The following is a 21,338-nucleotide window of genomic DNA, read 5'->3' on the forward strand; positions in this document are numbered from 1 at the left end:
AAAACTAGATTACGGCGAGACAAAGGGTGGTTTGATAGTGAATGTATACAGGCCCATAAGAGACTCAAACAGCACCTACATAGCCAAAACCCTGACAAATGTGAAATCACATTTTTTAGGAAAGAGTATAAAAAGGCCATAACAAATGGGAAACAGAACTTAAAAAATTAGGCATGGCATTCTCTTCATGACGCAAGTCTTCAGAATGACAACGTCAAATTCTGGAGGATAGTGAACTCCCCCCTCTTGTGTGATGGAACGCCACCAACTATTGAAATAGCCATCACGGAAGAGGAGTGGGTTACTCATTTTTCCAGAATACATTCCTCAGAAAACCTAGCCCTAGATTTAAACACCCATAGGTTGGACTCCTACCCTCTTATGCCATCATTTAGTTTAAATGAGGTTATTCATGCTATCAACACTAACAAGAGTGGCAAAGCACCAGGCCTAGATGGAGTCCCAGTCGACATTTATAAGTCAAATGTCCTACTATGTCCTACTATGGGGCCCATTATTGACACAGGTCTTATGAGCCTGTTGTGAAACAGCCTTTATTTCAACCTGGGCTGAGTCCATTATTGTCCCGATATTTAAAAAAGGAGATCGACAAAATCCAGCTTGTTACCGACCAATCTCATTGCTTGATACTCTTGCAAAGATTGCTGGACGCATTGTACTAAATAGGCTGCTGGAATGGACGGAAGTTAATAATACCCTTTCGGATCTACAATATGGCTTCAGGGCTGGGATAGGGATGGTGGAACAGGCCCTGAATTTAGATATTATAATTCGCAAATATACCAAGGCCAAGCCAGGAGCTTTATACCTTGTATTTGTGGACCTGACTTCAGCATTTGACTGTGTAATCCACAGTAAACTTTGGTCCATTTTACTGGATATGGGGGTAGATATCACAATAGTTCACTTCATCAGGGAACTATATTCAGGAGCCACTGCTAGGGTGCGTTATGTGTCTCAGGGGGAATGTACCTCTGCCTTTCCTATAAAGCGGGGGTACGTCAAGGCTGTGTTTTATCCCCCTGATTGTTCACCTTATACAATAATAAATTGGAGGATATTCTATCTACTGCTTGCAGAGATCTTCCACGAGTTGGTCCCCGAAAGATTCCAGCACTTATATATGAGGACGATGCCGTTTTGATGGCACGTACCCCAGTAGCTTTGCAGCGGTTGTTAACAACTTTTGATAACTAGATGGAAGACCTAGGTCTTAGAACTAATCTTTCCAAAACCTTTCTAATGACCTGTGGCACAAAACCTGTAAAAAGATTTCAAGTCACGCTAAAAGGTGTCAAATTAGACACAGAAATGTTCTCCTATTTAGGAATCATGTTCAATAATAAAGGTACTTGGTTGCAAGCCATTAGGTCTAGGAAGTTATTATTTATGAAAACTATCATGGCCGTAAAACATTTTTCTAAGAAGGTTGGTAGGGCAACCCCTAAAGACATGATGGCAATCTATAATGTTTTAGTTGCATCGTATGGGGCAGGCCTTTGGGGATATAGGAAATGCAATGCCCTACAGCTAGCCGAAAATGTTTTTTTAAGGTCCATCCTAAGTGTGCCAAAATCTACTTCAACTTTGGTGTGTCATACAGAAACGGGGGCAACATATGTTACAGATTTAATAAGCACGCAACCAATTTTACTTTGGCACAAGGTATGGACTTCTGACTCTGCTTGGCTGAATAGGGCTATCATTGAAGACGCTCAACTATTAACTTATTCACTGCAAATTCCATGGCTGAACTATATAAAGAATTTTCTCACGGACTTGGGCCACCCTGAGTTATACTTTACTCCAGACAAGTTGGAAACATTTTCTAGGAAAGGTCTGAAAAACATCTGTCTTACCTACCTGGCTGACTCGAGGTGGGCCATTGAGTCACAGAAAGCTAGTGTAAGGAGGAATCTTCTGCTACAGCAAGTAGGTGGCATGGAACCATATCTAAAATATGTACTGAATTCGAGGCACCGATATGTCCTCACACGCTTAAGACTAGAGACGTTTCATCGTCTCGTCAGTTTTCTGCTTACCAATGATTGGACTCCAGTTCTAAAAAAATGTCCTTGTGATTCACTGTCTGACCAAAGTACAATGCATATAGTTTTCTTTTACAAATTGTATTCTGAATTACGGAAAGTGTTTGTGATTCCACTTCTAAACTCTATGCACTTTAAACAATGTTGCCCAGCTTTTATCTATTTGCAGTCTCTTCCATCAATTATAATCTGCAATGGATTAGCTCTATATTTAGGTGCTGTAATTAAGGCTAGGTCACATTATTAGGTAAATCAGGGAGGCCTCGTATTATGATAAGTTTTTTAGTCAGGTTTAATAGTTCTTGTTTCTAAACATATTGTTTTATTGATCTTATATGGTTTTATAGACTTATATATGAACTTGGCTCTTTGTAGTGAATTTTATCACATGGTATTAATTGTTGTATGCTTTGATCTATTTTATTTATTTATTTCATGTGTTTACTCATTGATGTTATCCGTATGTATTACCTGCTTTTATGATTGTGAGATACACAATCGAATAAAGAATTTGATGATGATTATATAACTTGTTCAGGTAAAAAGTTTAAACTCTACCTAAAATGTTGCCAACTTCAGCCCTACAGTGCTCTGCTCTGATTGGCCAGACTCTGGCACCCTGGCCCGGGTGCCTTGATGAGATATGTAGTAGCCTGGGCAGAACAACACAAAGGAATGTACATGTGGGAGGAGATCTTCCCTCAGCAAATGGAGAAGCAGGAAGGGGAGAGGGCTTCCAAACTCATCTTCATTGACAGGGAAGGACATTGGAGCAACCCAGCACCTTCCTCATGTTCTGCAAACCCAGACAATTAGGTGCTCCCGTGATTAGAATAGGAGAAGGGCAGGAGAGGGGTGTGTTTAAACTTTTTAGCCACACCAGTGGGTGGGCTCAGCTATATGTAACCTCCAAAAATCACTTTCAGCCATGATTGATTTTTGAGGAATGTTGCTCCCTGGGATTGATTTTTGCCACACTTTCCAGGAAGTGGTCATCAGAGGGGGAAGGACCTTATATCTGAATGGAGAACCAGGAACCCTCTGCTGTTCACCCATAAGCAAGGATAAATGTGGCAGAGCTGCACCCACACCTCAGTTCCTACCAGTTGCCTACCAGATCCCAACAAGAAACAATGTCAGGAGAAGGACTGCCCTGCTCGACCCATGACCTGCACCTGGACACTGCTCTCTGAACAACTGCACCAGCTGCAGATTTGGACTTCACCACTAAAAGGACTTTGCCTGTATTCTACTGTTTCAAGAAGGGACTCCCTGTTTGCTACAGGAACAAAGGAGCTGCACAGAGCCCCCTGCATCAAGTCCTTTAAGCAGAGCCTAGCTGACCAGCATCCAGAGGCTATTTGAGGATTCTGACCAGGTGCATTCTGGGAATTGTAGTCCGAACTCCCATGGAGCAACTCAGAGCTTCTGGAACCTTGGATAAAGTTGTGGACACTTCAAGAACCCAAATAGGACCTCTGGAAGAAAATCCGGAAGTTTGGAGACATTTGGGTCAACTCCATAAGTTGAAGAGGTACATTGTGGGACTTGTACTACCAGACCCCAATGGGCAAACCAGGGCGTCTGAACCCTTGGACAGTGGTGTGGAACAATTTCTTTAATCAAGAAACACCTCTGAAAGTAAGTGTGACAGTGTTACCTTGTGGTTGGCCTGAACTCTGGACTTTGTCCCTTTCCAGTGTGACCTTTTTCTAACCCTTTGAGCGCTAGTTGCTTCTATGCACTTGAAAACAATAATTCTTTAAACATTCATATCTCTGGTTCCCCTTATTCGATTTTAATAATGTTGGTGTCATTTTAAAGATAAAAATATAATCTATTGTTATAAATTGGTGTTGGATTTTTATTGTGTTTTTTGTTTCACTTATTTACTGTTTTGTGACTTTTAGATACTTTACACATTTGTCTCCTAAGTTAAGCCTTGTCGCTCGTTGTCACGCTACCAAGGGTGAAATTAGGTTTAGTTTTTTTAGACTTAACTGGTCGTAAGTGGAGGTTATTGGCCTATTGCTAAGTGTAGGTACTTACTTGTTCTTACCAATAATCCACTTTCTAACAAGCATTAATAAGTAGTTTGGTGTGATATTGATTTAATTTTGTGTCAATATCTTTTTTGATTGACGTTATTGGATTGTACGGTAACTTAATGTAGCTATCTGTATCATTTAGCCGTCACATTGCTTCAATGATGTATGCTACTTTATTCAAAATTACTACATTCCCTCCTTTATCTGCAGGTTTAATAATGATGTCTGAGTTGTTTTTCAATGCTTGGAGTGCTTGTCTTTCCTCTCGAGATAAGTTCTCAGATCTACCATTATGTTCTACCCTTTTCCTTTTTTCCAAATCTTTCCTCACTATCTCATGACATAAATTGATTTTGTTTCCTGGTGGTAGCATTGGACACAATTTAGCCTTTAAATTCACTGTATCTGTCTGTATCTGTATCGCAATATTGTAATAGTTGTGTATTAGTCATATCTTCTATTTCCTCATGACCCTGTAATTCCAAGACTGTTCTTAAGTCAGATAGTTCATTGACCCGCATTTGATTAGATTGATAAATCATCAGTTTTGTCTTTTCTCCTTTTTTGGATTATATGCATGAATTTTTATTAGTTTTAATTTCCTCATAAACCTGCATCAATCAGTTTTTGTATCTACTTAATTAAAGTGTGCTTCTGGACAGAAGGAGAGGCCCTTATTCACCAGTTTATAGTCCATAAGTGTTAAAATGTAACTTGAAATATTCACTACTAAGTCCTTTTCTTCCAATTTATTTTTCCTATTGTGAAGGGGTAGGTTCTTCCTGAATATTCTTCCAGTTCTTCTTTTACTTTTATTCGTCCTCTGTTTCTTCCTTGACCACCCTTGTTTCCTTTACCCTGGTTTGCTGATCTGAAAAAATGAATTTAATCTACTCTGCCACTGTTGTTTTCCTTGAGATTGGAGTCAGCATTTGCTAATTTCCTTCTGTTTCCAATCCATGAGTGCACTCAATTGACGATAATGAGCTCTTACTTTACTGTGCAGTCATTGGTTGACCCTGATTTCTTTGTTGTTTTAATATATCAAATCTCCTTGCAAACGTGTAAGTTTTACTATGAGCATAATCATTTTCATCTCTCAGAAATGTTCATTGTTTTCATGTTTTGTCATTTAAAATGATTTTCTTTTCTTCTCTCCATGTATAGTGTAGCATTAATAATTCTCTGTAATAATTTTCTGACTCATTATTTTTGCACAATCTATAGTAGCATATAATATTTTTATTTTTGCAGCTAATTAAGGTATTAGTTCTTTCTATAGTTGTACTTTCTTTTTAAGATTTAGGTTATTTATTTCAATTTCTTCCTCATCTGAGCTGTAGAAACTTGTTTGTGTGAGTACATTTTCATTGTCATTTTGAACTTTGTTTTGCTTACTTGTGTTTTTATAATTATACCTAGAAGCATAATCTGCTAATGTACACTGTTCTGAATCTTTTGGCCTTTTACTATATTTTAATATGATATTATCAAATTGTATGTGAGTTGATGATTCTGGTAACAAATGGTTAGATTCTTGGTCTCTAATTAAATATGTTCTTTTTTCTAGAGGGCTAATATTATTATTAAATATAAATGATCTTGAACTTTTTCATAATGATATTTAAAGAATGAGGTAAGCAGTTTCTTGTGCTCTTATTTCCGTACAGTTTAGGATTTATTTTTTGTGATCCTCATTTATCTTCCAAATTTCCCTCATGTGACTGATGGGGGGGTGATGGGGGGGCAGCAAAGGTTCTCACCCAACTGCTCACCATCCATACCTGGCCTTGTCACTGCAGTCTGAGACAGACTTTCCACCCAAACTCTAGTACGAAAAGTAGAGGGAAGGGTATAATCATAGGATCATGTCTTACCCATTTCTACCTCCCCGCTTCCCAACCATTGCTTCAGCGGATTCCAAAATCTGATCCTCTTACAAACTTTGTGACAGTCAAACTTATGATAGTAAATTAGAGAATTTTTCCATTCGACAAAAGTAGGGGGAACAGGGCTGATCCATTTCCTATAAGTCTCCCTTCTTGCCACAAGCATCATAGAAAACAACAGTTTAGCTCCATCTCTACCCATCGTCTGTGTCTCATATGAACAGCCAAACATCACTATCAAAGGTCTTACCTTTGGGCTTGAGGGAAGAATCTCATTAATTGCATCACCCACCTCTTGCCAAAACTTACAAAGTAAAGGACAGTCAATAAACATATGTAGATCGTCAGCTGATGCAAAACCACACTTCTTACACATCACCACAATATCTTGTCTCAGCATGGACAATTTTTTGGGAGTCCATAAGGCTCTATGGATAGAAAATAAATGATTTCTTCTTAACGCAGCAGGTTTCACAGTGTTATATAGAAAGAAGTGTAGTAGATACTTGCAAAGGTCTTTAAGCTGCGGCTCCGACAAGCACCCCCTCCAGATTTCTTCCAGGAGGTTAAATTCCCCATCCACAATATCCATCATCAGCCAATACCATCTCGCCACTTCTTTGTTATTCAGAACGTCCATCTGCATCTAGTCCACCAGTCTATTACTACTTCCCACTTCCTCTGTCACATTCCCAACCCAGGACTTCATCTTAAAGTATTTAAACTTAGACAGCCCTCCTCCTACCTCGATCTTAAGGTTATCAAAGTCCCTAAGTTCACCATTATAACAAAGATATTTCCATTGCAAAAAAACTGCCTCTTTCAGGGGAATAGCCAGGGCGTCTTTAGTCCACTCCGGTGAGCCAGGAGAGTCCCAAAATGTGTGCATACTCATTATAATATGACAACTTCATAATCTTCCTCACCTCATACCACAGCACTGCCCAATCATATAATATCTTAAATCAATTTTTTTTAAAGAACTTCGGACCCCCGAACTTATACAAAAAACTTCTCTGGACCTCCTGACCTTCCATCATAGCAGTTAATACCTGCCCCAGCTCAGAACGGTGTAGTGCATAGAAACTCTGCGTTACATTTTTTAACAGATATGCCCATGCATAATACTGTATATCAGGGGCCGGCAGACCACCTTTTTCTTTCTTTCTCCTAAGCTTTTTCCATGATATACAAACACCCTTTGATGCCCAGATAAAACTGCTAATTTTCCCCTGCAATTTCTTTAAAGCAACCTTGTTAAACATTAATGGCAATGCATTGAAAATAAAAGTTAACTTAGGGACAATCACCATTTTTACCACATTAATCTGACCTATTATAGTTAGTGGAAGATTTAGCCATTTTCTCAGTGAAAGATCCACCTCCCTCATAACCCGAGCAAGATTTGTTTCCACCATTTTACTTATATCATGTGTCACCGTGATCCCCAAATGTTTAACCTCTTTTTTTGCATTCACTACATCGTCATTTAGCTCCATATTCCATGCCATAATTTTGGTCTTCGATTGTTAACTGCATAACCAGAAATCCCCCCAAAATCCTCTGTTAATTCTTGTAGAACTGGTTTAGCCTGGCTTAGGTTCGCTGTATAGATCATTAGATCATCCGCATAAAGAGAGACCTTCCTAACCAGATCTCCACGCCGGAAAGGCAGTATTCTCTTATCTCTCCTAATTCTACAAGCTAAAGGTTCAATGTAAAGATCAAATAATAGAGGGGATAATGGGCACCCCTGTCTCATCCCTCTTTCTATTTTTACCAGAGGGGTGAGCAAACCATTAACTAAGATTCTTGCCCTTGGGTCCTGATAGATTTTTTTCTATATTCTAATAAATTGGTCTCAAATTTCATATGATTCACATACCATCATCAAATAACTCCAATTAACCCTGTCAAATGCTTTTGTTGCCTCACCATTACCACCGCCAGAGGCATATGCAATGACGTAGCTAAAGCAATCGACCCTACCAATCCCTGTGTCAATTCATGCATAGGCCTCCCTTTCAGAAACCCTTTCTGATCTGTATGTATGAGTTTCCCCATTACCATCGCTAGTCTATCAGCCAGGAGTTTGGCAAAGATTTTATAATCACAATTTAACAGTGATATTGGGCGGTATGAATCACACTTCCTAGGGTCTTTACCAGGTTTTAGAATTAGCGTAATAATCGCCACATTCCAAGAAGGAGGCAAATTCTCGTCCCCCCCATCATATTATCACACAATTGGTTCAGAACCTTTAGAATGCTGCTACCCAGAGCATGATACACCTCCATCAGTAACCCTTCTGGTCCTGATGCCTTCCCCAGTTTACCTGTTGAAATGACTCTTTCTACCTCACTCAGCTGCAATGGATCATTAACCGCCCTTTTCTCCTCTTCATTCAAAGTCGGTAACTCTAATTCCTCAAGCCACTCCTTCACTATCTCCGAAGGCGGCTTCAAATCTTCAGAGTATAAGTCCTTAAAGAAATTGAAAAAGCCTTCTTCCACCTGCTTGGCACCTTTACTAATCTTGCCCGAATCCACATCTCGAATTTCTGTCACCCGATTCCTGACCCTGTCTGATTTTATCTTCCAAGCCAACAATTTACTGATGTTCTCACTGTACTCGAAATGCATCACCCTTTTAGCTTCACATTTCAAACTAACCCTACGCTCCAAAAGAGCTGCCAACTCCAAACTGGCTATTGTATGTTGTCCAATTCTTCACCCTGCTCCTTACCTAGCATTCCCTGCTCACACTGTCATATTTGACTCTCCAGTCTACTTATTTCTTCATTATATAATTTCCTCCTACATGCAGCTATTCTAATCAGATGTCCCCTCAGAAAGGCCTTAAATGTGTCCTAAACTATCACTAAGGGAGCTGAACCCACATTTTTCCTAAAAAATTCCTCTGAATCTGCCAGCAATTCCGCAACCACCTCATCTTCCAGAAGCAAAGTTCTGTCTAGAGTCCACCTTTTTTCCCTCCTTTTTGTTGGCAACCTAAGAACTAAACTAACCGCTGAGTGGTCTGATATATGGGCCCCAATATGTACTACTGACTCAACAAAGTCCCTCAAACCTGTATCCAACAGGAAATAGTCGATTCTGCGCTGATGCCAATATTTCTTATTATTATAAGAGTGACCCCTCTCTGACCCCTTCTATCCCTCCAAACATCATAAATCCCCCATTGGGACATCATTACCGAATCTGAACCTGCATTTTCTTGTTTACTTTGGACCTAATACCTGCTGATCTATCTAATTCGTAGTTCAGTACAACATGAAAATCACTTGCCCATAGTACAGGATCTAAATATTGTATGAGACAATCCGAGAGTTCCCTTAATGGGCCTACATCATCCCATTAGGACCATAATATCCTACCAAAGTAAAGACATATTCAAAACCAGACAGCTTCCCCACCACCCACCTCCCTAAGTTATCTATGGGGCCTTCCAGAAAAGTAATACTGGCATGTTTCTTAATTAGAACAACCACTCCTTTACTACCACTCAAGCAATTTGAGCTAGCTATCTGCTGAACCCACCTGCATGCCTTAAAAACTTCAAAACATTCCTCCCTGGAAAGATGAGTCTCTTGTGAGATCAAGACATCAAACGGGACATCCCTCAAATATTGCACCAACCTTTTCTGCCTACTCTTTACCCTAAGACCATTTACTTTCCAAGACAGGAGTCTCAAGTTCTCTATTGCCATTTTCCCCACTCATCACTCCCCCACCCCCGGGTCCAACTGCCACAATGAGGATCTTTTTTCCCCTAATATGCTCCCCACCCAGTGCTCACCATCACCCCTTCTCACTCCCGCTCCCCCAAACTACTTACACCAAAAATAATCTTTTCTCCTCCTATTATACTCCCCACCCAGTCTCCCCCTCCACCCTTATCCTGCACCCCACCCAATCCACCCCTTCCCTGGGAAACCACCCAAACATTGACCTGACCAAGGTCAGTGGAGGGCCAAGACTCCTAATTTGAGGCATTGCCCACAAAACCTCCTCACCGGGGGAACAATCCAATCTTAGGCTAAACCTGCCTCATTCCTGCCCTCTTTCTCAATTTTCACAATCAACTCATCCACCTCCTTCCAGTCCGTATAATTATACATCTTGTTATTTACCATAACTTTTAGAGAAGCAGGAAATCTCAACTGAGCTGTTGCCCCAAGTTTTTTTTAAATATCTATTCTTTTACCCAGCTCCCACTGTTTATTCAAAGTCACAGACGCAAGGTCCGACCTGATTTAAAAAGGAGAACAGTTTACCTTCAACGATTTCTTTTTTAGGGCCAGGGCGAGAATGTGTTCCTTCAGAGAGTATGTCTGAAAATAAACCCAAATTTTCCTAGGTCTGACCCTATTGGGAGGAATTTTTCCTGGAACCCGGTGCACCCTTTGAATATCTTTAACAATGTCTTCCTCTGATATTTCCAAATTCACCTCTTGCTTTATCAGTCGAGCCCTTCCGGGACCCTGAGAAACCTCAAGTTATTCCTCCTCAAATTATTTTCCAGGGATTCCATTTTAGCCATCACCCCTGTTTCCACTTCTTTTAACCCCTTCGCTGCCAGGCCTTTTCCCCCTCCTGTGCCAGGCCTTTTTTTGCCTATTTGGGGCAGTTCGCGCTTAGGCCCTCATAACTTTTTGTCCACATAAGCTAACCAAGCCAAATTTGCGTCCTTTTTTTCCAACATCCTAGGGATTCCAGAGGTACCCAGACTTTGTGGGTTCCCTTGAAGGAGGCCAAGAAATTGGCCAAAATACAGTGAAAATTTCATTTTTTTTTTTTTTAAATGGAAAAAGTGGCTGCAGAAGAAGGCTTGTGGATTTCCCCCTGAAAATGGCATCAACAAAGGGTTTGTAGTGCTAAACTCAGCAGCTTCCTAGCTTTCAGGAACAGGCAGACTTGAATCAGAAAACCCAATTTTTCAACACAATTTTGGCATTTTACTGGGGCATACCCCATTTTTGCAATTTTTTGTGCTTTCAGCCTCCTTCCAGTCAGTGACAGGAATGGGCATGAAACCAATGCTGGATCCCAGAAACCTAACCATTTCTGAAAAGTAGACAAAATTCTGAATTCAGCAAGGGGTCATTTGTGTAGATCCTACAAGGGTTTCCTACAGAAAATAACAGCTGAAAAAGAAAAATATTGAAATTGAGGTGAAAAAAACATAAATTTTTCTCTACGTTTTACTCTGTAACTTTTCCCTGCAATGTCAGATTATGGAAAGCAATATACCGTTACGTCTGCTGGACTCCTCTGGTTGCGGGGATATATAGGGCTTGTAGGTTCATCAAGAACCCGAGGAACCCAGAGCCAATAAATGAGCTGCACCCTGCAGTGCGTTTTCATTCTATACCGGGTATACAGCAATTCATTTGCTGAAATATAAAGAGTAAAAAATTGCTATCAAGAAAACCTTTGCATTTCCAAAAAGGGCACAAGATAAGGTGCTGAGGAGCAGTGGTTATTTGCACATCTCTGAATTCCGGGGTGACCATACAAGCATGTGAATTATAGGGAATTTCTCAAATAGATGTCTTTTTTACACACTCTCCTATATTTGGAAGGAAAAAATGTAGAGAAAGACAAGGCGCAATAGCACTTGTTTTGCTAATCTATGTTCCCCCAAGTCTCCCGATAAAAATGATACCTCACTTGCGTGGGTAGGCCTAGCGCCCGCGACAGGAAACGCCCCAAAGCGCAACGTGGACACATCCAAAATTTTGGGAGAAAACAGAGGTGTTTTTTGCGAAGTGCCTACCTGTAGATTTTGGCCTCTAGCTCAGCCGGCACCTAGGGAAACCTACCAAACCTGTGCATTTCTGAAAACTAGAGACCTAGGGGAATCCAAGGAGGGGTGACTTGCGGGGCTCGGACCAGGTTCTGTTACCCAGAATCCTTTGCAAACCTCAAAATTTAGCTAAAAAAACACATGTCCCTCACATTTCTGTGGCAGAAAGTTCTGGAATCTGAGAGGAGCTACAAATTTCCTTCCACCCAGCGTTCCCCCAAGTCTCTGGATAAAAATGATGCCTCACTTGCGTGGGTAGGCCTAGCGCCGGCGACAGGAAACACCCCAAAGCGCAACGTGGACACATCTTAAATTTTGGAAAAAAACAGAGGTGTTTTTTGCGAAGTGCCTACCTGTAGATTTTGGCCTGTAGCTCAGCCGGCACCTAGGGAAACCTACCAAACCTGTGCATTTCTGAAAACTAGAGTCCTAGGGGAATCCAAGCAGGGGTGACTTGCGGGGCTCGGACCAGGTTCTGTTACCCAGAATCCTTTGCAAACCTCAAAATTTGGCTAAAAAAACACATGTCCCTCACATTTCTGTGGCAGAAAGTTCTGGAATCTGAGAGGAGCTACAAATTTCCTTCCACCCAGCGTTCCCCCAAGTCTCCCGATAAAAATGATACCTCACTTGCGTGGGTAGGCCTAGCGCCGGCGACAGGAAACACCCCAAAGCGCAACGTGGACACATCCTAAATTTTGGAAAAAAACAGAGGTGTTTTTTACGAAGTGCCTACCTGTAGATTTTGGCCTCTAGCTCAGCCGGCACCTAGGGAAACCTACCAAACCTGTGCATTTCTGAAAACTAGAGACCTAGGGGAATCCAAGGAGGGGTGACTTGCGGGGCTCGGACCAGGTTCTGTTACCCAGAATCCTTTGCAAACCTCAAAATTTGGCTAAAAAAACACATGTCCCTCACATTTCTGTGGCAGAAAGTTCTGGAATCTGAGAGGAGCTACAAATTTCCTTCCACCCAGCGTTCCCCCAAGTCTCCCGATAAAAATGATACCTCACTTGCGTGGGTAGGCCTAGCGCCGGCGACAGGAAACACCCCAAAGCGCAACGTGGACACATCCTAAATTTTGGAAAAAAACAGAGGTGTTTTTTGCGAAGTGCCTACCTGTAGATTTTGGCCTCTAGCTCAGCTGGCACCTAGGGAAACCTACCAAACCTGTGCATTTCTGAAAACTAGAGACCTAGGGGAATCCAAGGAGGGGTGACTTGCGGGGCTCGGACCAGGTTCTGTTACCCAGAATCCTTTGCAAACCTCAAAATTTGGCTAAAAAAACACATGTCCCTCACATTTCTGTGGCAGAAAGTTCTGGAATCTGAGAGGAGCTACAAATTTCCTTCCACCCAGCATTCCCCCAAGTCTCCCGATAAAAATGATGCCTCACTTGCGTGGGTAGGCCTAGCGCCGGCGACAGGAAACACCCCAAAGCGCAACGTGGACACATCTTAAATTTTGGAAAAAAACAGAGGTGTTTTTTGCGAAGTGCCTACCTGTAGATTTTGGCCTCTAGCTCAGCCGGCACCTAGGGAAACCTACCAAACCTGTGCATTTCTGAAAACTAGAGACCTAGGGGAATCCAAGGAGGGGTGACTTGCGGGGCTCGGACCAGGTTCTGTTACCCAGAATCCTTTGCAAACCTCAAAATTTGGCTAAAAAAACACATGTCCCTCACATTTCTGTGGCAGAAAGTTCTGGAATCTGAGAGGAGCTACAAATTTCCTTCCACACAGCGTTCCCCCAAGTCTCCCGATAAAAATGATACCTCACTTGCGTGGGTAGGCCTAGCGCCGGCGACAGGAAACACCCCAAAGCGCAACGTGGACACATCCTAAATTTTGAAAAAAAACAGAGGTGTTTTTTGCGAAGTGCCTACCTGTAGATTTTGGCCTCTAGCTCAGCCGGCACCTAGGGAAACCTACCAAACCTCTACATTTCTGAAAACTAGAGACCTTGGGGAATCCAAGGAGGGGTGACTTGCGGGGCTCGGACCAGGTTCTGTTACCCAGAATCCTTTGCAAACCTCAAAATTTGGCTAAAAAAACACATGTTCCTCACATTTCTGTGGCAGAAAGTTCGGGAATCTGAGAGGAGCCACAAATTTCCTTCCACCCAGCGTTCCCCCAAGTCTCCCGATAAAAATGATACCTCACTTGTGTGGGTAGGCCTAGCGCCCGCAACAGGAAACGCCACAAAGCGCAACCTGGACACATCCAATTTTTTGAAAGAAAACAGAGGTGATTTTTGCGAAGGGCCTACCTGTAGATTTTGGCCTCTAGCTCAGCCGGCACCTAGGGAAACCTACCAAACCTGTGCATTTCTGAAAACTAGAGACCTAGGGGAATCCAAGGAGGGGTGACTTGCGGGGCTCGGACCAGGTTCTGTTACCGAGAATCCTTTGCAAACCTCAAAATTTGGCTAAAAAAACACATGTCCCTCACATTTCTGTGGCAGAAAGTTCTGGAATCTGAGAGGAGCTACAAATTTCCTTCCACCCAGCGTTCCCCCAAGTCTCCCGATAAAAATGATACCTCACTTGCGTGGGTAGGCCTAGCGCCGGCGACAGGAAACACCCCAAAGCGCAACGTGGACACATCCTAAATTTTGGAAAAAAACAGAGGTGTTTTTTGCGAAGTGCCTACCTGTAGATTTTGGCCTCTAGCTCAGCTGGCACCTAGGGAAACCTACCAAACCTGTGCATTTCTGAAAACTAGAGACCTAGGGGAATCCAAGGAGGGGTGACTTGCGGGGCTCGGACCAGGTTCTGTTACCCAGAATCCTTTGCAAACCTCAAAATTTGGCTAAAAAAACACATGTCCCTCACATTTCTGTGGCAGAAAGTTCTGGAATCTGAGAGGAGCTACAAATTTCCTTCCACCCAGCATTCCCCCAAGTCTCCCGATAAAAATGATGCCTCACTTGCGTGGGTAGGCCTAGCGCCGGCGACAGGAAACACCCCAAAGCGCAACGTGGACACATCTTAAATTTTGGAAAAAAACAGAGGTGTTTTTTGCGAAGTGCCTACCTGTAGATTTTGGCCTGTAGCTCAGCCGGCACCTAGGGAAACCTACCAAACCTGTGCATTTCTGAAAACTAGAGACCTAGGGGAATCCAAGGAGGGGTGACTTGCGGGGCTCGGACCAGGTTCTGTTACCCAGAATCCTTTGCAAACCTCAAAATTTGGCTAAAAAAACACATGTCCCTCACATTTCTGTGGCAGAAAGTTCTGGAATCTGAGAGGAGCTACAAATTTCCTTCCACCCAGCGTTCCCCCAAGTCTCCCGATAAAAATGATACCTCACTTGCGTGGGTAGGCCTAGCGCCGGCGACAGGAAACACCCCAAAGCGCAACGTGGACACATCCTAAATTTTGGAAAAAAACAGAGGTGTTTTTTACGAAGTGCCTACCTGTAGATTTTGGCCTCTAGCTCAGCCGGCACCTAGGGAAACCTACCAAACCTGTGCATTTCTGAAAACTAGAGACCTAGGGGAATCCAAGGAGGGGTGACTTGCGGGGCTCGGACCAGGTTCTGTTACCCAGAATCCTTTGCAAACCTCAAAATTTGGCTAAAAAAACACATGTCCCTCACATTTCTGTGGCAGAAAGTTCTGGAATCTGAGAGGAGCTACAAATTTCCTTCCACACAGCGTTCCCCCAAGTCTCCCGATAAAAATGATACCTCACTTGCGTGGGTAGGCCTAGCGCCGGCGACAGGAAACACCCCAAAGCGCAACGTGGACACATCCTAAATTTTGAAAAAAAACAGAGGTGTTTTTTGCGAAGTGCCTACCTGTAGATTTTGGCCTCTAGCTCAGCCGGCACCTAGGGAAACCTACCAAACCTCTACATTTCTGAAAACTAGAGACCTTGGGGAATCCAAGGAGGGGTGACTTGCGGGGCTCGGACCAGGTTCTGTTACCCAGAATCCTTTGCAAACCTCAAAATTTGGCTAAAAAAACACATGTTCCTCACATTTCTGTGGCAGAAAGTTCGGGAATCTGAGAGGAGCCACAAATTTCCTTCCACCCAGCGTTCCCCCAAGTCTCCCGATAAAAATGATACCTCACTTGTGTGGGTAGGCCTAGCGCCCGCAACAGGAAACGCCACAAAGCGCAACCTGGACACATCCAATTTTTTGAAAGAAAACAGAGGTGATTTTTGCGAAGGGCCTACCTGTAGATTTTGGCCTCTAGCTCAGCCGGCACCTAGGGAAACCTACCAAACCTGTGCATTTCTGAAAACTAGAGACCTAGGGGAATCCAAGGAGGGGTGACTTGCGGGGCTCGGACCAGGTTCTGTTACCGAGAATCCTTTGCAAACCTCAAAATTTGGCTAAAAAAACACATGTCCCTCACATTTCTGTGGCAGAAAGTTCTGGAATCTGAGAGGAGCTACAAATTTCCTTCCACCCAGCGTTCCCCCAAGTCTCCCGATAAAAATGATACCTCACTTGCGTGGGTAGGCCTAGCGCCGGCGACAGGAAACACCCCAAAGCGCAACGTGGACACATCCTAAATTTTGGAAAAAAACAGAGGTGTTTTTTGCGAAGTGCCTACCTGTAGATTTTGGCCTCTAGCTCAGCTGGCACCTAGGGAAACCTACCAAACCTGTGCATTTCTGAAAACTAGAGACCTAGGGGAATCCAAGGAGGGGTGACTTGCGGGGCTCGGACCAGGTTCTGTTACCCAGAATCCTTTGCAAACCTCAAAATTTGGCTAAAAAAACACATGTCCCTCACATTTCTGTGGCAGAAAGTTCTGGAATCTGAGAGGAGCTACAAATTTCCTTCCACCCAGCATTCCCCCAAGTCTCCCGATAAAAATGATGCCTCACTTGCGTGGGTAGGCCTAGCGCCGGCGACAGGAAACACCCCAAAGCGCAACGTGGACACATCTTAAATTTTGGAAAAAAACAGAGGTGTTTTTTGCGAAGTGCCTACCTGTAGATTTTGGCCTGTAGCTCAGCCGGCACCTAGGGAAACCTACCAAACCTGTGCATTTCTGAAAACTAGAGACCTAGGGGAATCCAAGGAGGGGTGACTTGCGGGGCTCGGACCAGGTTCTGTTACCCAGAATCCTTTGCAAACCTCAAAATTTGGCTAAAAAAACACATGTCCCTCACATTTCTGTGGCAGAAAGTTCTGGAATCTGAGAGGAGCTACAAATTTCCTTCCACCCAGCGTTCCCCCAAGTCTCCCGATAAAAATGATACCTCACTTGCGTGGGTAGGCCTAGCGCCGGCGACAGGAAACACCCCAAAGCGCAACGTGGACACATCCTAAATTTTGGAAAAAAACAGAGGTGTTTTTTACGAAGTGCCTACCTGTAGATTTTGGCCTCTAGCTCAGCCGGCACCTAGGGAAACCTACCAAACCTGTGCATTTCTGAAAACTAGAGACCTAGGGGAATCCAAGGAGGGGTGACTTGCGGGGCTCGGACCAGGTTCTGTTACCCAGAATCCTTTGCAAACCTCAAAATTTGGCTAAAAAAACACATGTCCCTCACATTTCTGTGGCAGAAAGTTCTGGAATCTGAGAGGAGCTACAAATTTCCTTCCACACAGCGTTCCCCCAAGTCTCCCGATAAAAATGATACCTCACTTGCGTGGGTAGGCCTAGCGCCGGCGACAGGAAACACCCCAAAGCGCAACGTGGACACATCCTAAATTTTGAAAAAAAACAGAGGTGTTTTTTGCGAAGTGCCTACCTGTAGATTTTGGCCTCTAGCTCAGCCGGCACCTAGGGAAACCTACCAAACCTCTACATTTCTGAAAACTAGAGACCTTGGGGAATCCAAGGAGGGGTGACTTGCGGGGCTCGGACCAGGTTCTGTTACCCAGAATCCTTTGCAAACCTCAAAATTTGGCTAAAAAAACACATGTCCCTCACATTTCTGTGGCAGAAAGTTCTGGAATCTGAGAGGAGCTACTAATTTCCTTCCACCCAGCGTTCCCCCAAGTCTCCCGATAAAAATGATACCTCACTAGCGTGGGTAGGCCTAGCGCCGGCGACAGGAAACACCCCAAAGCGCAACGTGGACGCATCCTAAATTTTGGAAAAAAACAGAGGTGTTTTTTGCGAAGTGCCTACCTGTAGATTTTGGCCTGTAGCTCAGCCGGCACCTAGGGAAACCTACCAAACCTGTACATTTCTGAAAACTAGAGACCTAGGGGAATCCAAGAAGGGGTGACTTGCGGGGCTCGGACCAGGTTCTGTTACCCAGAATCCTTTGCAAACCTCAAAATTTAGCTAAAAAAACACATGTCCCTCACATTTCTGTGGCAGAAAGTTCTGGAATCTGAGAGGAGCTACAAATTTCCTTCCACACAGCGTTCCTCCAAGTCTCCCGATAAAAATGATACCTCACTTGCGTGGGTAGGCCTAGCGCCGGCGACAGGAAACACCCCAAAGCGCAACGTGGACACATCCTAAATTTTGGAAAAAAACAGAGGTGTTTTTTGCGAAGTGCCTACCTGTAGATTTTGGCCTCTAGCTCAGCCGGCACCTAGGGAAACCTACCAAACCTGTGCATTTCTGAAAACTAGAGACCTAGGGGAATCCAAGGAGGGGTGACTTGCGGGGCTCGGACCAGGTTCTGTTACCCAGAATCCTTTGCAAACCTCAAAATTTGGCTAAAAAAACACATGTCCCTCACATTTCTGTGGCAGAAAGTTCTGGAATCTGAGAGGAGCTACAAATTTCCTTCCACCCAGCGTTCCCCCAAGTCTCCCGATAAAAATGATACCTCACTTGCGTGGGTAGGCCTAGCGCCGGCGACAGGAAACACCCCAAAGCGCAACGTGGACACATCCTAAATTTTGGAAAAAAACAGAGGTGTTTTTTGCGAAGTGCCTACCTGTAGATTTTGGCCTCTAGCTCAGCCGGCACCTAGGGAAACCTACCAAACCTGTGCATTTCTGAAAACTAGAGACCTAGGTGAATCCAAGATAGGGTGACTTGTGGGGCTCGGACCAGATTCTGTTACCCAGAATCCTTTGCAAACCTCAAAATTTGGCTAAAAAAACACATGTTCCTCACATTTCTGTGGCAGAAAGTTCTGGAATCTGAGAGGAGCCCCAAATTTCCTTCCACCCAGCGTTCCCCCAAGTCTCCCGATAAAAATGATACCTCACTTGTGTGGGTAGGCCTAGCGCCCGCGACAGGAAACGCCCCAAAGCGCAACGTGGACACATCCAATTTTTTTAAAGAAAACAGAGTTGATTTTTGCAAAGTGCCTACCTGTAGATTTTGGCCTCTAGCTCAGCCGGCACCTAGGGAAACCTACCAAACCTGTGCATTTCTGAAAACTAGAGACCTAGGGGAATCCAAGATGGGGTGACTTGCGGGGCTCGGACCAGGTTCTGTTACCCAGAATCCTTTGCAAACCTCAAAATTTGGCTAAAAAAACACATGTTCCTCACATTTCTGTGGCAGAAAGTTCGGGAATCTGAGAGGAGCCACAAATTTCCTTCCACCCAGCGTTCCCCCAAGTCTCCCGATAAAAATGATACCTCACTTGTGTGGGTAGGCCTAGCGCCCGCAACAGGAAACGCCACAAAGCGCAACCTGGACACATCCAATTTTTTGAAAGAAAACAGAGGTGATTTTTGCGAAGGGCCTACCTGTAGCTTTTGGCCTCTAGCTCAGCCGGCACCTAGGGAAACCTACCAAACCTGTGCATTTCTGAAAACTAGAGACCTAGGGGAATCCAAGGAGGGGTGACTTGCGGGGCTCGGACCAGGTTCTGTTACCCAGAATCCTTTGCAAACCTCAAAATTTGGCTAAAAAAACACATGTCCCTCACATTTCTGTGGCAGAAAGTTCTGGAATCTGAGAGGAGCTACAAATTTCCTTCCACCCAGCGTTCCCCCAAGTCTCCCGATAAAAATGATACCTCACTTGCGTGGGTAGGCCTAGCGCCGGCGACAGGAAACACCCCAAAGCGCAACGTGGACACATCCTAAATTTTGGAAAAAAACAGAGGTGTTTTTTGCGAAGTGCCTACCTGTAGATTTTGGCCTCTAGCTCAGCCGGCACCTAGGGAAACCTACCAAACCTGTGCATTTCTGAAAACTAGAGACCTAGGGGAATCCAAGGAGGGGTGACTTGCGGGGCTCGGACCAGGTTCTGTTACCCAGAATCCTTTGCAAACCTCAAAATTTGGCTAAAAAAACACATGTCCCTCACATTTCTGTGGCAGAAAGTTCTGGAATCTGAGAGGAGCTACAAATTTCCTTCCATCCAGCGTTCCCCCAAGTCTCCCGATAAAAATGATGCCTCACTTGCGTGGGTAGGCCTAGCGCCGGCGACAGGAAACACCCCAAAGCGCAACGTGGACACATCTTAAATTTTGGAAAAAAACAGAGGTGTTTTTTGCGAAGTGCCTACCTGTAGATTTTGGCCTGTAGCTCAGCCGGCACCTAGGGAAACCTACCAAACCTGTGCATTTCTGAAAACTAGAGACCTAGGGGAATCCAAGGAGGGGTGACTTGCGGGGCTCGGACCAGGTTCTGTTACCCAGAATCCTTTGCAAACCTCAAAATTTGGCTAAAAAAACACATGTCCCTCACATTTCTGTGGCAGAAAGTTCTGGAATCTGAGAGGAGCTACAAATTTCCTTCCACACAGCGTTCCCCCAAGTCTCCCGATAAAAATGATACCTCACTTGCGTGGGTAGGCCTAGCGCCGGCGACAGGAAACACCCCAAAGCGCAACGTGGACACATCCTAAATTTTGAAAAAAAACAGAGGTGTTTTTTGCGAAGTGCCTACCTGTAGATTTTGGCCTCTAGCTCAGCCGTCACCTAGGGAAACCTACCAAACCTCTACATTTCTGAAAACTAGAGACCTTGGGGAATCCAAGGAGGGGTGACTTGCGGGGCTCGGACCAGGTTCTGTTACCCAGAATCCTTTGCAAACCTCAAAATTTGGCTAAAAAAACACATGTCCCTCACATTTCTGTGGCAGAAAGTTCTGGAATCTGAGAGGAGCTACTAATTTCCTTCCACCCAGCGTTCCCCCAAGTCTCCCGATAAAAATGATACCTCACTTGCGTGGGTAGGCCTAGCGCCGGCGACAGGAAACACCCCAAAGCGCAACGTGGACACATCCTAAATTTTGGAAAAAAACAGAGGTGTTTTTTGCGAAGTGCCTACCTGTAGATTTTGGCCTGTAGCTCAGCCGGCACCTAGGGAAACCTACCAAACCTGTGCATTTCTGAAAACTAGAGACCTAGGGGAATCCAAGAAGGGGTGACTTGCGGGGCTCGGACCAGGTTCTGTTACCCAGAATCCTTTGCAAACCTCAAAATTTAGCTAAAAAAACACATGTCCCTCACATTTCTGTGGCAGAAAGTTCTGGAATCTGAGAGGAGCTACAAATTTCCTTCCACACAGCGTTCCCCCAAGTCTCCCGATAAAAATGATACCTCACTTGCGTGGGTAGGCCTAGCGCCGGCGACAGGAAACACCCCAAAGCGCAACGTGGACACATCCTA

This window comes from Pleurodeles waltl, chromosome 7 (genome assembly GCF_031143425.1).
Source record: "Pleurodeles waltl isolate 20211129_DDA chromosome 7, aPleWal1.hap1.20221129, whole genome shotgun sequence".
In the NCBI taxonomy this organism is placed as follows: Eukaryota; Metazoa; Chordata; class Amphibia; order Caudata; family Salamandridae; genus Pleurodeles; species Pleurodeles waltl.